Raw genomic sequence first — 14,511 nt, forward strand, 5'->3', positions numbered from 1 at the left:
TGTTCTCCCACTCACTGAACACAGTCATGCTTGAAAACTGCAGCCACAGTGATGTCTGACCAAAAATGCTTTAGATTTGTCTCAAGGCTCTCACAGAAAAAGGATTCCTTAAAAGTCACAAATGGCACACACTATTTTTAAAAAATTGTATTTTGATTCCTTCATTTGAGATATATCTATACAAAGATGATAAAGCAAGGCAAGTTTATTTGTATAACACATTTCAACAACATAAGATATAAAAAGAATCAATACATTATTTAAAACTATTTAAATAGGAATTAAAAGGAGTGAAGTGGAAAATAAAAATGAGATTTAAAAACATACAAGGGTTGAAGTCACAGTGCAGTGTAAGAAATGAGTCTTCAGCCTTGACTTAAAAGAACTGAGTTTCTGTGTTCATAGTAGTAAGAACGACTCGTGACCCAAACATTTGACTGCAGGGAAGCAGAGGTAATAAATAATGTGATAATAATGAAACAAATAATAATGAATCCATCCAAGCAGCGCTGTGTAAAAGCCAGATTTATCCTCTGAGGACCCTGAACATCTGAAACACGTCCTGATGATGATAAAATCCATCCAACAGTGATGAAGCTGTTTTAACTCTGAACCAAAGCGTTCAGAGCCACGCGGCTAAAAATAAAATGGAAAACATAAAGTCATGTTACCATGAAATTTAGCCACAGCTGCTCAGTGTTGCAGTAACTCTGAGCTGCAGGTGGAATCAGTCTTTCGTATCTGTGAAACTGCAGGGCAGAAGCACCAATAACACATCGCACAGTGATGTATGACGCTATTACACTGCAGACAACAAGATCAGTCAGCAGGGTGCTTTAGTCTGGGCTGCTCTAAGCTTTTTAACAAATACTGCTTACAATGTTTCCTACCATTAACAGATTTCTGTACTGAAACCATTAATGCATGAATAATGACAGTCTGGTAATAATGTTGGTGGTTTTTAAGAGATGAGTGAAAGCTACAAGTTTCATTTCCACTGAAGAAAGGAACCGAAAGCAACTAATGTAAAGAGATTGATTAGGTGAAGCAGACCGAGTCATACAGGACTTATATGAGACTGGTGGGACAGGTGCCATACACTGGTTAAAACAGAAATCATTGTGTGATCTGTGGTCTGCAGCATAACTGGCTGCTTTTTCATTACCATCGGTCACAACACATTTATCAGAGATGTTGTGGATAATTTGGCTGTCAAAAAGACATTTTGGGAAAAAGTTCAAGTCTGCTTTGCCTGTTTGTGTATGTGTGTGTGAAAGAGAGGGGGAGAGAGGGGGAGAGAGGGAGAGATCTCCTGCTGCCTTTGCAGCCATGAACAGATGGAGAGATGACTTTTTTGCCCTGAACCAAGTCTCTCCGGACGCTTTCCCTCCAGGCTCTGGAGAGCCTCCAGCAACTAAATAAATACTTTAGATGGTTTAGGCTATGGATCAGGAGCTCCATTCACAAAAACATCTTTAGGTTAAATTCAGGTCCAAACTTGCCAAGAGGCTCCTGGTGGACAGGTAATGGTGCTTTCCAGTTGTACTTGGAAGCCAAAATTTTTGAGTTCCTAGTCAAAAATTTCAACTGTAATACTCCCTGAAGTCGGTTTTCCAACTTGGAACTTGAAGCAACCTCACCAACACCGACATAAGAATTAAAGATGGCTGCTACCCGCATCAGTAGACTTCAGGGGGACACACCATTATTGTTGTTGGTGTGGTCGTCACTGTGCTCCTTCACCTCTTTTCTAGAGATACAGGAAACAGTGAACATTAAGGCAAACTATACAAGGTACCAAAGCACCCTTAGGCTCTCCAAATAAACTTTATAATTTCACATTTTAAGTTAGATCAAATTTACTCATTTGGCACTGTGCTTTTATCAAGAGTTACTTACAAGTGAGGGACAACGCTGAAGGTTGACTGCAGTAGGAGACCTCGAAATAACAACTAAACCAGTTAAATGAGGAGATCAATTAAAGAAGTGTGGTGAAAGTGCGTGACAATTTTACAATTTTACATGATTTTAACACAGAAAATAGTGCCCTCCTCCTTGGATTAGCTACTGTGGTGAGCTGCACAGGGAGCTACTGCCAGGCCAACTTGTTCCAAACCAAACAGATCCCTGTTCATCTGCACACACACCAGTTTGTTTACACATGTGAGGCTGTGTGTTGACGTCTCGTGTTCGTGCTGCAGAAGTAGCAGCAAACAAGAGAAAGTTTACTTATGTCATCATGTTGTAAGAGTATTAAAGAAAACTAAATATAATGGCTAATTATCCTCTACGGCAGAGGTGATGAGTTCATTATCCTACCTGAGGGTGTAAGGATAGAAGGTGTTGTTTGCTGTATGGATTATGAAGCCCCCCTGAGGCAAATTTGTGATATTGACTTATTATAGATAAACCTGACCTGACTTGGCCCCACAATAAGATAAGATAAACTTTATTTATCCCACTTGTGGGAAAATTACATGTTACAGCAGCAAGAGACAAGAATTTAACCAAAACCTGTTGACAAGGGAACCAGGAGTGCTGAAATGCTAACTTACCTCAGGGTTTTAGGATTCATTCCTGTACTACTTTATTATCCATTGGATTTCATTGCAGCAGCTGTTCACGGTGGCCACGTACATCATCATTTACACCCAAAAACATGGGACAGTAAGGCCCAGTTTAAAAAATTGTGCAGTTTTCCTGGGTTCATATTTGTAAAAATGTTATTAATATTTACCTTATAGTAATTTTACCATTGTTTCTTTCTGTTCTTCATCAAAAACCCAGTAAAACCAGAGATGAATGTTTGCTTGTGTCCTCTTGACATTTAATTTCCTACAGTATCACTCTGATTATTTACAATTATTTTGAGTTTTGGTTTCTGTTTGTCCTCCTTGTCCTCAGAGATGCCAGTCTTTGTGGTCACTGTCTCTTCAGATCAAACGTCCAGCTCCTCCCCTGCCTCTCCTGCCTCAGACCGACTCTGCAGGACGTATTGACATTAGATACACAGGTGTGTTGTGACAACAGTGTGTTCAGGAGGGGAGATGAAGGACAATGGCAGCAAATCAGGCAGGTGAGTCCTGACAAGACACATTCCTCTGATCTCATTCACATGAGGATGGATGTGGGGTTGGTATTTTCAAGATTCTATTTTTGTTCCCTCTATGTTTTCAGTTTCAATTTGATATACTCATTAAAACATCCTTGATTGTTCAACTGCCAAAACCCAGATGACAAAAGTTCTGTTCACTCACATCAATTAGATTTACAAGCAGCAAGATCACTAAATATGCAGTTAGTATGTAATCACTGCACTGATGGAGGATGACAGGTCGTGGTGACTTTGGGAACAGTTATGTGAATCAGCAGCTCTCCTTCATGTGCAGTCAGTGTTTTATTTAAAGTGAGGCAGTGTGCTGTGCCGTTAAATGGCAGCTTTAACCACCTCTCTGCCTCTCTGTCATTAGCATAGCGTAGGAGGCAGAGCTGATTGAGTGGCCAGTTGGCAGTCAGAGAGAAATTTCTTTTCAGATTCTTTGTCCATATTCATGTGTTTGCACCAGAAAAAAAATCACCACACACGAGCATAAACAGTGTTACACATACAATCTGATTTCTGCTTTTCATAACTCCATATCAAACAGATGTGCACAGAGGATCAGAGGCTTTAACTGTATATCATAGGGGAGGTTTTACAGGTTTTCACCAACAGCTGTTAAAAAGACAAGCTCCTAACTTCCTTAATGTCTTTGAAAGGTCAAGAATCTGTTCCTCCATGAAGGTTAAAAAGGTATCTGCATATATGATCACGATACAAACACAGGTCAAAACACTCCTATTCAAAGCAGATTCAAATTAAACTCAGATTCGGTTTTATGTTTCTTTTTTTTTTAAATTGGACATAAATTCAAGCAGTGGTGCCCCATCGGGGGTTGTGACTCCTCCCAGGAGTAAAAATAAAAATAGGAAAAGTAATGAGATAATATAATTCTGCTTTACATCTCAATAAATTATTTCAATGAAATTTTTATGACATTGATTTTGAAAATGTTACTCTCCAAAATTACCATTTTAATCTCAACATTTTATATTATCATTGAAATTTCATCATTTTTATCCCAAAATATTGCAACTTTACACTTAAAATATTACATTTTTCATCAAAATATCAGAATTACTATCTTAAATATAATTTTTTTCCTCAAGATATATTTTTTTCAAATTAGTACAACTTTTTTATGTTGACTTATTCTAGAAAATGCTACGCCAAATATGATTATTCTCTTGAAATATTTTGAGTTTCTCTCAATGCATTTTTGATTTATTCTCCATTCAGCCAATTTTTCCCGATTTCCCGATCTCAAGTTTTTTTTTTTGTTTTTTTTTTTTTTTAGCAATCTTAGTGTTTAATCTTAAATGTATATACTGTTGTAATATTACAACTTGTCTCAACTCATTTCTCAAATTGTTTCTAAATATTTTTACTTTCATCTCAAAATATGTCCACTCAAGCTTGAAATATTACACATTTTTGCTCGCAGTGTGTCACCATAATCTTTAATACTGTCAATATTTTTTAATATTTATTTCAATAGTACAAGTTTTTCTCTCTTAAAAATAGTTTTATTTGTCAAAATATTCCAACTTAATCAGTTTTATGAATATGAAAACTTTATTCTTGAGATACTGTGACTTGTAGTCAATGTTAGGTTAAAACAATGAGATATGTGCAATAATAAAAGGGAATATCTCATCATATTAAAGTTCTTTGCTTTTGGCGGAAGTGAGCCTCCATACATCGCTCCAGAGCAGATCCAGATGTGGATTTAGCTGATCCTTCCTCTCAAGTTCCCAGGGCTTTTTCAGCCTGGATCTCCACCGGGGGGAGGGGGGGGGGTTGATGTGCTCCATAGCCAGGGCTCGGTTTCTGCTTGATTACCTAATTAATTCATAGATCCACCTTAAAAACAGGGTAATCCCGGGGCTGGTCCCTCCCTCTCTATCGCGGTCTCCAGCACCAGTTCACCTCCCTCTGCCTCTCTCTCTCTGCTTCGCTCAGTTGCCCAGCTCGCCCAGGAAAAGCTGATCCGGACGTTGGGTCTTTTCTCTGGTCCTGGTTTGAATGTGTCGGACCCCCCTCCCTCCCTCCTCCTCCCCCAGTCCCAGTCCCACCCACCGCTCTGCAACACACCACCACCACCAGTGCTCATTTACTGGATCTGCTCTTTGTTATCAGAGCCTTTCCCTCCTCTGCTTTTTATTTCAGGAGAGAGAGAGAGAGAGAGAGAGAGAGAGAGAGTGAGAGAGAGAGAAAGAGGGGGGAGTTTATTTTTCCCTTTTAACGGATTGATTTCTGACTGAATCTGGATCTGGGTTGTTTTCCTTCCTCGGGGGGGCCGCCGCTGCAGGGACCGGAGCACCGACGCTTCTACGAATGTAATTACTGTCAAATAAACTGGTTTTAAACGTCGGAACAAAAAAGAAAAGAGGGGGGACGCTGAAGATTTTTTTCGCCCCCCTCTCTCCCCCTCCACCTCGGTCTGTCAATCATTTTTCCACCACTGCAGTTGTCAACTTGGAGCCCTGCTGGGAAATGGACAAACCCCTCTAAATCGAAGACGCTTTGCTCGCCCTCACCGACAACAAACCACAAGGACGTGATTTTGGACGAGGATTTCTCCCCCGGAGAGCGGAGAGAGGTAACGTCTTAATTACTCGGTGTTTTCTCTCTTTTTTGCCCTAAACTTTAACTCACCACAAGTCCGCCTTCTTTCACTTCACTTTAAGCCGTTACGACGAGGGATCGCGTGCCTGCCAGTGACCGTTAAAGTGATTTTTTAAACGTGTTTTCAAGGAGTCTGTCGTGTCCCCGGTTGTCCGCACTGCTTAGCATCCGGGTAACGTTCACAACTGCCTGTTTCCTTACCTTGACACCCACTTATTAGCAACTACAGGCGAATCTGAGGATTTTCCACAGGTGTGAACGCGCAACTATCCCCTTCGTGTTCACCGTAGTCTCTATTTTATCATATTCCCGGCGAGATTAACCCCCCAACGGTGTCTCGTAAGTCCCCCCCGCGAGGCACGTTTTCTACCCGTTTTCCTTCTCGCCCAACGTCCCGACAGTTAGCTAGGTTACAGCCCCCGATACGTGCCTTTCTCTCGCTCTGCAGACAAGCGCTGTCAAGTCTCCATTCAAAAAATGTGGACGTTGAACGCCAACTTAATATCGGTTTTCGATACACCAAAACGCCCCTTAAACACACGCTTTGCCGATGTACGGTAGTTTAGGGTTAAGCACGCCTATAATCAATCGAATATGACTTAATTCTGATAACATAGGCAACTTTTAGACTTGGTACGCAGTAGTTTCTATCGCCCGCTGCTGTGTATTTTCCAGCTCGTGAGACTATCAGTGCCTATCAGTTGGTAAAGTTGTAATTTTAGTGAAATAACATGTTTTATGTGTATTGGGGGTATGCCGAATTGAAGAGCTACTTCTACTGATTGCGAACATGCTTTTAATGTGTATAAATGATCAATATTCGCAACCTAATAGGGAAATTTAATAAAAAATTGCAGGATTCTGCATGGTGCTGTTGTGTCGGGTCTCCCCGGGCGACGGAACGGCACGTATCGACTGTTGCAGTGGCTGCTAGGCAGGAATCAGACCGCCTGCGGATGTCTCCGAGTGTCTGGAAACAGTTTGCTCATAGTCTCTGCTTACAATGTTTTGTTTTCCGAGTGATATTTCCCCTTGGTAACCATAAAAGAAACCCCCCCTTTTTCAGAGATTTACACGGGCTGTGGTAACTTGATAATAAAAACAGGCATTTTTTCAGCGGACACTGGTTGCTGCGGCTTGTTGCTAATGTGATGGTATTAAAATGTGTTTCTGGTATGACTGGTGTCCTTGCACTGTTGTCATGAATGCGGTGCCTTCAGGGTGAGCTTGTTCAGCTTGTTGGAGTGGTTTCCCCACATTTATCACTCAACAGTGTAAATAGTGCTTCTGCTTTCCAGGCTGTTATAATGACGGGCTTCAGTGAACGAGGGTGTAGAGGAGAGGAGATAGAAAAATATCTTTACCGTTTTATTTTAATTAACGGGCGTTCAGCTCGCGAAGAACCGGCCTTACGTCATCCGCAAAGATGGGCGGATGGGCAGCAGCAGCTCTGCTTTTTCTTTTTCCTCCTCTCCTCTCATTTCATCCACCTCCCTCCTCCTCCTCCCTCCTCCTCCCTCTCTGTATCTGGGTGTGTCCTGCCTTATTGCGTTAGGAAGGAGGGGGGATCCCGCATCTTGGCTCATGGTGACTCCTCTTCAGCTTGTGACCTCCAAACGAGGGCATTGCTCCTTCTGTTTTCCAGCACCGCTAATTTACCAAACAGAGAGGCTCTTTGCAAAGAAAATCAGGCTGCAGGCAAAACTTTGATGCCCGATTCAGAGAAATATGTTGAATTTTTGGTGATTTTGTGAGCAGCGATGGCACAGTGACTCTGTTGTTTGCTGGTTCCTTGAGGGGAAAATGGCTACTTTTGATCAAATATGCTTGTTTTTCACTGTATTTCAATGTATCAGCACCAGCCGTCCAAATCCCACAAATCACTTCATATCCATTTGAATATAAAGGAGAAACCAAATGATTAGTGATGCATTGATCTGATTTATGGGGTGCTGAGACCCGACCAAGCTCCTGCAAGTTCCTGCACACCATCAAGTCTTATTGACAGCATGCATTGGTTCAAAAACACCCAATTAACAAAAATCCCTTAAAGGTGATTATTAGTGTCTTTGGGTCCCTTCACACAGGACGATGTATTGAAACGAAGGACCGGTTCAGGATTTCCCTCGTGCTGCGATTCAGCCGAGGTGGTCTGCCACACCAGATCCTGATGCGTCTTGTCTTGTGATATAATTAGTTAACAGATGACGGCCTGAGCAGCAGCCACACTAATGGCGTTTGCTGTGTGAAATAACACCTCTGCTCTCCTTCCCTGAAGGTTCACAGTTTAATTTTAATATAAGTGTATTTATTTTTTATGAAGTTAGCTGAGGTGGTCTTTACTTGAGGCGAGCTGGCCTATGTCTGATTCTAACTGGAGCAGAAAAGATTTGCTGATTAATCTTTATTCTTTAACTAGTTAATCAGTTCACTGTTTAAGTCATTTTAAAGAAGAAATGTCAAATAATAACCAGTGTGAGGATTTTCTTTCCTCCTCTAGGCCTTCGATAGTTGATCGAATAAAACAAGACATTAATTTAATGACATCACCGTGAGCTCTGATTAAACTGTGATGGACATTTTTTTTATTACCCATTTAACTGAGAAAATAATAACCAGAATAATTGCTATGTATTACAGTTCTGCAGATAAAGTCAGAATTAAGGCTTTTAAACTCCAGAGAAGCATGGCAAATAAACAGTATGAAAATGTGAAATATAGGCCAGTTTTGAACATATTTTAAGATGTCAGTGGGATGTTTGAGGTCCTGCTGCGGTTGCTAGCACTGCATCTGAGGAGTCAGGGGACCAACTACTGGGATCCCTTGACCCAGAGCAGCCTCTGGCAGTACTGAGTACTGGGTTATTTACTTTTCAGTAGAGTACAGCCACCAGTGATCTTCTAACAGAGCACAGGAAACTAAATTCCTCTTAAAGTCACTTCATATCATTGCCATCTTATTATTGACCCGTACGTTAGTTAACAATTTGTCATCAAAATTTAAATGTGTACTTAAATGTTGATAATTAAAAGAACTAACAAGTGTTGTTTTATACTTAAACCTATTATTGTAAGTAAAGCGATGAAAGTCCTCTACCCAAACTATAATCTTTCCCTAAACCGAACCAAACCTTTACCACAGCATTGTCACATCATAAAAGGGTTAGATATGTGGATTTTTAAATTCTCATTCTGGAGACACTCCCATGGTTCATGTCAGAGAGCAGAGACCGTTTAATTTGGAGGAGTTGATGTAAAAAAAAATCTGCAGGAAGTGTTTAGTTTCATTGATAGAAGCTTAGCTATGACTGGGAAAAACAGCTAACATGAAAAAAGTTATTGGTGAATGAAAACAGTTTTAGTGTTAAAAAGAGAAAGTGAGAGCAGTACTGTGGCCAATGTGACATGTTGTAGTGAGGTCTTACTGCTGTGAACGTGTACGTCGTACTGAATTTACCATGTGAACCATGTAACATGGCTGCAGGTAACTCCACGCTGAGTGTTTCTTTTTTTCCAGGCCTGTGTTTGCTCATGCCGGCCACACCCCTGGCTGCTCTTTGAGACTGCCATGATTTGAATATGAGTTTTTAAATGAGACTTTTATGCACGCCTTATGATAGAGTGGCAGCTTGTTCAGGGATAGGCTGAACCCCCACCTGATGCCCCTGCACAGGATAATAGATGGGTATAGATAATAACAAATAGACGGATGGTGCCAGCTCTAATGAATCACATCTGAAAACAATGCCGCTTTCCCTCTGATGGATTTTTATCTCTCCATCCTCGAGCGTGACCTCCTCCCAGCCGAGGACACAGTTAGGTTTACCTGCAGACAGATGAGTGCTCTGTTTGTGTCTGAGGCTGCTGCTGAGGGCCTGATGAGCACAGGAAGAGGCGGATGCTGACTCAGTGTGTCTGTCCTCTTAACGTCCTGCAGGAGGTTCAGGCTCCTCCAGCAGCAGAAACAAGAATAGATTTAACATTTCATTCTTATTTTATTTTGATTTTTTTAACTGAAGAAGCTCAGTGTGATCTCAGGTGTCACTGTCACTTGTTCCTGATGCTCCAGGTGGTGTTGAGTTTCATTATTTTTACTATGTTGTTGAGTTATGAAAATATCTTCTGCCATCTTCTAATTTCTTTGACCAACTTTGAGTATTTAACGATACTAAACAGACACCTGACTGAAGTTTTTTCACTATCACCAACTAGACAGATGTTTCTGCACTGACTTGAAGTATGTTTAAGGTTCGATATCTGGTATCGGCAGCTATTTTTGTCTGTGCTTCAGTGACTGTGATCATAAGAGCTAAGGATGAGCTCTGCCTCAGGTTGTGGAGCTGTGAGAATCTGCTGTCCTCTGGTGATTATGCCTCTGCACCGGTGACAGCCATCGCTGGAGGCTCAGTGTTTTTTGGGTAGTCCCTCCGCCTGTCCCGTTCTCGTGAATGTGATAGCTCAGTAATGCCTTTAGGGAATTTCTTCAAATTTGGTACAAATGTTCACCTGGACTCAAGGATGAAGTGGTTGCAAGTCACTGGCCAGGCAGAGGAATAACACATCATTCTAGTTTTGATTTTTAAATTGGTTTTTTTTATGTGTGGACAATCACACTTCTCCCCACGTGGAACATAAATGAAGTTTAATCCATTCTATTTCTTTGAATTTTTTTCTCTGTGATTTTCCTACATTTCCCAGAAGGCCTTTTGAGAAACAAGCAGAAAGAGGAGATGATTGATTGAGGTCTAGTGTTTATATCTGTGTCTGTCTGGTTGTTGAAATGTCCTGTCAGCCCTGTCAGCTCATGGATGCTGTTTTGATTTTACCTGCTGTCTAACACGTATGATCTGATGTGTGGCTGCTGTAGTGAATTGTGGGAGACTGAGGCTGTTGTGTTTGAATACACTGGCTGCAGGGTTTCCTCTACTCTGATGGATTTCTCTCTCCTCAGTGTGATTTGTTCAATGTTGATTTAAAAATGGCATCTCTACAAAAAGCACTCGCTCGCTGTTTTAATGTTGTTGAATTCTGTGTATGTGTATTGTACTGTAACTCATTCTGGTCCCAGTGAATACAGTTTATTACATTTTTTGTGCAAATTAAAGTAACACATGTGAACTGTTAAAAAGAAATGCGTATGTGGTTTGACGTGTTGGCACCTCAGACCAACCTGCTACACTCACAATCAGGCTGCAAACAAGTGTGTTACTGTGATCACAGTGATTCAGACCTTCAGACCTCCAGATGGAGTCCAAACCCTCTGGGGCCTGATTTTACAGATCAATACGATCTGACTCACCCTGAGGCAGAACAACAGTTTCCTTTCTCACTGCTGAACTCTGAACTTTTCAGTCTTCTTTCGGTCACTTTATGACCGTTGAACTGCAGAATGAAATATAAAAGTAAGCTATCTTATTTTATTCTGACTCTGTCTGACGCACTTGAACAAACTCTGATCTTTTATTGCTCTCAGGTTTTATGTTTTTGCCTTTTGATGCTTTTATGTTTTGTCCGTTTTTACACACTAGTCCTCACTTCAGACACAATATTTCATATTTTTATAGCTTAACTTCAAACTTTATATCTGCAGTGAATCCAAAGTCAGTGAGTAATCGTGATATCAATATTGACCAAAATAATTGAGCAGACCTGTGATATAGTATATTTTCTGGAAAATCAACCATTTATAAGCAAAATAACCAGACATAAATGTTTCCAACAAATTAGATATCTGTAAAATCCTAGTGCTTCATCACAGCAGTGCAAATTTGAACTCTTACAATCAGAGACATTAAAAGCTTAGATGCAGTATGGAAAAATCTTTGACAGCTGATAGATTTATACAGTCTACCTCTATAAGTTATCATATTACCCACCTCTAGTCCTACACCTACAGAGACTCACGCTCCTGTAGCAGCCAGAGCAGAGTATCATTCACAGCTGGGACTTAAGAACCCAAGCGAAACACACAGACTATTACCCCGGTGTGGTTTTGAAATTCAGTGAAATGTGGAAACCCCTCTGCAGATGGAATCCCTGCTTGTGAACCAGATCCAGCAAACGCACACTTTGCCTCTTATGTAAGTCCACCATCAATTATTAATGGACGCAGTGCAGCTGTGAGAAGCTCAGTCCTATATTTAAGATATGGATGCTCTGTGCTCCTCAGCAAAGCCTCACAGTTTGTGATTATAATAGAGCTGTTGGCCTTTATAATTATTTCATAATACTGCTGGCTGGAAAGACTTCACCCCACTGTAAAGGAGACCTGCGGAAACACAGCTGTGTGTGATGCCTTTATTTATTAATTAATATTTTAAAATTTAACCAATCTTTTCTCAAGAGTCTCCTCCAGATAGATAACAACACAAAATACACCACAAAGGAGAATTAAACAGAAACTTAACTATTAAAATATGAATAAAATTTCCATGAGCTGATGCTAATAATAGCTGCAACTAATGATTATGCTCATTATCAGCCAATTCTGTCCATTAGTTGATCAATTGAGTCATCTTTAATCCTTAAACAAAGTGATTATGGTAGACTGCATGCTCTGGTTTTATTTATCTCAGCTTATTTATTTGAAACAGACCTTTATCTCTAATTTCCCCTGTTTTATGAATATATTTGATCATATTTTCGTAAGAAGACTGATCTCCTCCTGTTTTAATTTGTTATTAATGCAAATATGACACATTCTCTGTTTTACCTGTTGTCCAACGCTCACCACTCAGCTTAAAATCCTTTCCCTGATGCAATAAGAGCATGTTACAGCATTCCTTTGTGAGTTTAGTTTATATTTACTTATATTACATGCCATGGAAAATAGATTTTGTATCAGTGCCAGAAGTCTGCAGCTCAGGCGGAGGCGGAATGGTTTCGACAAAGTCATTGTTTCACTTTCATCTTTCATGCACCAGCACAATGTGCAACATATGCAAATTCCAGATCCCGTTCAGTGCTGCACACGACGTATGTTAAAGTGCAGGTAACCATAGCAACAGAACTGATGCTCCAGGCTTTGTTAGCAGTTCACTGACTGGTGAAACTTAACTAACTGAAGCAATGTGAGTGGAGATGATAGAGGAGACGATAATGGACTCCAAGATGTCCACACAGGGACGATTCTGCCTCCTCATTGGACTAGTGGACACCTTGTCGCCGCACCTGCCTTTTTGGAAATATCCGCGCAGATGTCGTGGAGGCGTCAGTAGGATTGATGATTGTAACTGAACCATCTGAGAGTGTCCTCCTGACACATGCTTACATAACGCCTCTGTGTATGTGTGTGTGTGTGTCTGGTGGTTGGCAGGTGCTTTGTGGGTGGGAATGTGGGAGTTTGTGTTTGTGTGTGTGACAGACAGGAAGGTTTGAGCTGCAGGGCGGACGTTCACGTTTTTTAAAAAGCATGAACTAGTTGATCAGGGCTGTGGTTCAGTAACATTTAATCAGATCTCGTCAGGCTCAGTTTTAATTATGTGCAAGTACCTCAAGTTATTAAAGACTAAAACTCAAAGAACCAGGTACTTTACAGTTTTAACCTGTGACCTAATTAATGGTGACAACCTGTAGCTCTAATCTGAAAACGAAATCAGCTGCAGTAGATACAAAATGTTTACTAAACATGTATCTGAGTGAAAAAAAATACTTCACAGCTATAACTTTGTAAAGAAATAATAATATATGTTTAAAAGTTCAACCGAGGGACTCCCCCTGAAGTTGACTTGATGCAGAAACACCAGTCATGGTTACAGAGTGGTTTCTGTTTCAGAACAGACACCAGCCACAGAGAGCATATTAACCACCAGCCAAAAGTTTAGCTGCTCTTGAATTAACTTTAATTATCTACTGCTGACATAATCTGCTGCCAGTGATGGGTAATAAATGAGAAGCTGCTACCTTTTATTAATGATACAGTGAGCAGAGATAAAAGGTTTGATAAAAAGGAGTTTAACAGATAGTGGATCATTTTGGGACCTGGAAAAACTGAATGCAAAATAAAACCGCCTCTGCCCTTTGTGTGACGTTTTTCTTGGTAACTGCCAACTGTGCCCATCCCATCACTCAAACAAATACATGACTCAGTCGAGGTCAAATTAAGTGGGATAAACCATAATTACAATTTACAGTAGATCAAGAAACGATATGCGACAGCTTAATATGTCTGTCACAGTGATCAGTGACAGATTCTGGCCTAACTGATTGGTTTAATGTCTAATTAGATGTCATAGACATTCTTAGTTTAATTATGTAGGATTTAGAGTATTTATTGAAAATGATGTGATTAAATTTAGGGCAGAAAATAATGTGCAACATCTGTCTTTCAACACAGTGATGCAAAACTACATAAAGATATGTTTTTGGGTAAATAATCAGACCTAATTCCTCTCATTATTCAGCCTGATGTGGTGTTAAGTTTAAAGTACAACACCCTGCTACAGTTGCAAACATCTCATTTTTCATGCTCTGGTGCACGAAGATGACGTTTTCCTTCTTAACCCCACCCACAAAAGCTTTCATTGGTCTTTTTTTTTCCAGTCAGTGAAGCAGCTGTTAGTGAAGGCAACAGCAGATCTGTAAATTTCAGAGGCCTGGACTCAGGCTGCTGTTCACCATCCTGTATGCCTTCTGTGGTTTTTTTGTTGTCAATGTAGGTCGACATGTCGAAGCAGCGTGCACTGTTTTGTTTACCACATTCAAATGAAGTTTAACTGACATCTGAAACACACTGGTCAGGTCCTTAGGTGTGAAAGTGAAGTCCCTAACAGAGAAGCTCTAAC

General features: G+C 40.5%; 1 protein-coding gene across 1 annotated transcript in view; it reads left to right on the plus strand.

Annotated features, from left to right (window-relative positions):
- Nucleotides 1–4,692: 4,692 nt before the first annotated feature.
- The window catches only part of LOC108889786 (plasma membrane calcium-transporting ATPase 1-like), an 88,577-nt gene continuing 78,758 nt past the window's right edge, over nt 4,693–14,511 (plus strand). Inside the window, 1 exon segment of the mRNA XM_018686415.2 lies at nt 4,693–5,702. The gene's annotated coding sequence lies outside the window, so the exon portion shown is untranslated.

Source organism: Lates calcarifer, linkage group LG12 (genome assembly GCF_001640805.2).
Source record: "Lates calcarifer isolate ASB-BC8 linkage group LG12, TLL_Latcal_v3, whole genome shotgun sequence".
Classification (NCBI taxonomy): Eukaryota; Metazoa; Chordata; class Actinopteri; family Centropomidae; genus Lates; species Lates calcarifer.